Source organism: Drosophila arizonae, chromosome 3, assembly GCF_054131065.1.
Source record: "Drosophila arizonae isolate 15081-1271.41 chromosome 3, UAZ_ARI_1.0, whole genome shotgun sequence".
Classification (NCBI taxonomy): domain Eukaryota; kingdom Metazoa; phylum Arthropoda; class Insecta; order Diptera; family Drosophilidae; genus Drosophila; species Drosophila arizonae.
In genome coordinates, this window is record NC_142923.1 from 30,692,616 (window position 1) to 30,696,000 (window position 3,385).

The 3,385-nt window shown below is 41.9% G+C and overlaps 1 long non-coding RNA gene across 1 annotated transcript; it reads left to right on the forward strand.

The window, feature by feature from the left end:
• Window positions 1-1,472: 1,472 nt before the first annotated feature.
• Window positions 1,473-2,198, forward strand: LOC149270049 (uncharacterized). The gene is made up of 2 exons (XR_016268907.1): window positions 1,473-1,587; window positions 1,648-2,198. It is a non-coding gene; the product is annotated as an uncharacterized LOC149270049 (long non-coding RNA).
• Window positions 2,199-3,385: the final 1,187 nt, after the last annotated feature.

Sequence of the window (3,385 nt, forward strand, 5' to 3'; positions counted from 1 at the left end):
CTAGCTCATACTAGTGACATAAGGTAATTACAGAATCCATTTCATATAATAGAATGACAAAGTATCCTTGCTTTGGAATAGTGAATTGAATGCAAAAATACCAAATATTGATAAATGTAATATACATATTATCACTTTGATGAATAGCATAAGTGAATATATTCTCCTAATTTATGATGAATGAATGTAATGAGATCCTAGAACGGTATGTGATCTATAATGAACTAGAGGACTGTTTATTTTAAAAAGAATGAGAAACAATTTAAAATCTCACATAGTATTATCAGACAATTACGCTAAGCCTCAGCAATATTTCGCAGATAGCAAACTATAATGTGCTTGGTTGCTATTGAAACACTTGCAGACTCTCAGCACACGACCAATATCAATAATTAACTACTGCTTCTCTCCTGATATCGATGACAACATTGTTGTTTTTTTTTTAATCTCATATGTTTAGGATAACCTTAAGTACGTGTTGGGACCGCTGATGTTTCGACGAGCGGATGCTGTCATGCTGGATACTCGATTTCAAAGCTGGTACGATCTAAGAATTTACTGTTGCAATCAAGACCAGATTGCTTTTTAGCAGGTGCACTACTTCTTTGTGTGCAACCGAAAAGATAATAATATTCCTGCATAGGAACTTAATAAAGTGAGAGTGGATTCAAGTTGTAACGAACATTCGGTTTATCCCGAGTCTAAGCTGGGCTAGTTTCAGCTGACTGTGGATTCGTTGCCAACAAATTTATTTGTTGAAGCCCCTGCGATAATTAATTAGTCTTGTGGTTTAGGTTTTATAGCGTAATTTTCTTAAATAAATATGAATTGTACACGTCACTTATGTAAATGTATGTGGCTCGCTGGTTTGCTTAGCGACGCACACCTACTGAGCGCTTGTTCAACGCACTCCGGCTGGGAGAGTGTTATGCTGAACACGCTAGCTCACCGTAAGGATTTGAGAAACGCCAGGATCTGGATCTGTAAACTCTGGCGGTTCGCCAGCTATGCAGATCTCTCCTACTATCTCGCTCACTCACAGTACAACACTAGCTTCGTTCACTCACAAGCACTTCTCTTACGCACGGCTACGCGAACTCACCCAGGTGTGCAGGCCTCGCTTACGTTGCTGATATGCACCGATGTCCTGATCGGCGCCTGCTGATGATCTGCAAGGATTCCCACTGGATGTCCTTGCTGTTCCCTCGATGTCCTTGCTGTTCCCACGATGTCCTGGGAGTCCTGATTTACCACTCGCACTTTCACTATATAGCTTCTCACCGGTATATTTTCGACTTCTTTTACTTCTTTTTACTCCTCGTATGGAGCCGCTGGTGGCCTTTTATACTAGTGCTGCAAAAATATCGGATCGGAATCGTTATAATCGATATTTTCGAATTTTGGCAAAAGATCGATATGGGTTTCTTAGTATCGATATATCGAAGAAAAAAAATGGTTATTCTTGGCGTTGGTTTTAAGAAGTGTAAGAAGCGTATTTATTTAATTTTGCTAAATTGTATACAAATTGATTGATTTAATTTAATTGCAATAGAAAGAAAAAAATGGATCAGTTTTTGGGAAGAAAACGTAAGTACAATTGATATATCCTATTGGAAAAGCTTGGAGTCATAGCTTGTGTGTTTTAAGCGCGGCGAGGGTGGACTCCGATGAAGAAAATAAGACCGTGGGAGCCCCAAAAAAATCCGAAGTGTGGAAATATTTTGAAAAAGGAAAGGATGGTTGTGCGGTGTGCAGAAATTGCTTTAAGGTCTGCAAAACAAGTGGAAATACCAAAAGCCTTAAAAATCACTTAACACGCATGCATCCATCGCTGCAAGAGAGTGAATTGGCACCCAAGTCCGGTAGCATTTTGCACTTCGTAAATAAAAAATATGAGGCAACGTCCTCTGAGAGCGAGAGGATATTTAGCAAAGCGGGAATGATTGCTAATTCCAGAAGGGCGTCATTAAAACCGGAAACAGTAAACAAACTATTTTTTTTTTTTTTAATAAAAACCAATGGGTTTTGTCTTAATTTCTTTTTTTTTTTTCAAACTGCCATGGAGGCAATTGTTTTTGTTATTATTATAATATAATTTTAAGCAGCATAGTGAATTTGAGCTTTAATGAATTGCTGTTTTAGGTTTAAGTTAATGAAAAATAATTTGGTTTGGTTGAATAAATTTGTTTTTGTTTGATGCTGTTGCTTTTATTTTAATCTTGAAATGGTTGCCATTTTATCCATTAAGAAGTCATAATTAATATAAATATTATAATAGCTTCTAAGCAAGAAAATTAACATTTAAAAGAAGTGTTCGATATATCGTTTTTATCGATCTTTTTCTCTGAAAATATCGTGAGTATCGATATTACGGAATATCGATTCTTTTGCAGCACTATTTTATACCCCAGCCACAGGCCCTGCCTCGTGTGGTAACGGGGCCTGTTCGGCTCTGGAGCGGGGCCTTCCTGCTGCTCGTGCCCATAAAACGGTAAAGTGGCGTGATCTGGGTGACGCCACTTCCCCGCCAAATTGCGTGGCAGCCTCCCATTGGCCGAAGTACCGTTGTTGCCATGCGAGTGAAAACGTCCACTGCTATCACCCGGCCCGAACGGCACCTCGACTAACGGTCATCGATGATCGTCGTGCGTGCGACGCGAACCCATTGCTGAATCTGTAGGAGCGAAAGAGCCCGCCTCTAACAGGACTTTGACCCCCTTTCCAGTGCGAGGGTCGCTCCTACAGTATTCGCGTCGCTGTGTGGAGCAACATGTATATGCACGTATATGCATATAAATGCACAGCAAATACATACGTTTATATACATTAATACGTGCATACCTATATTGCTCCTCACACTCCCCTCTTCCTTCGGGAAAACACGAAACCATCGTGTTTGAATTTGGCGCCCGTCTCCGCTGCGTTGCTCCGTTTTGCGTCGCTCCATCCCTCGATGCTCCATTCTGTGCTGATCGCTGCTGTTAACGCTCTGTTAACGTTAACAGCTGTATTTTTCCCTTACCGCTGGCAATGCTGCACTCTGCCGGTAAGTGAATGGGGCTAATATTTTTATAAGTCTCGACAAAACGTTAATAAAAATATTGCTTTTCAGGTTGGGCATCTTTTCCTCTATGCCCCTTGACCTGATGGCCTGCCGCTGCCAATGCCCACGCCGGGCGCTGCTGCAAAACTCGCCTCTCGGTTTTGCAGCCCCCGGTGGCATTGGCGCACGCGCGCATGGCAATGGCCATTTCACCCATTTGGCGCACGCTGTCCCTCGCCGTTGGAGACATCTCTCTTCTGGTTTCTGCTGCTTCTTGGCCCGTTGGGGATGCTCCGGTGGGGCATCGCAGTCAATACATGCGCTGCTGCTATGAGATCGGGC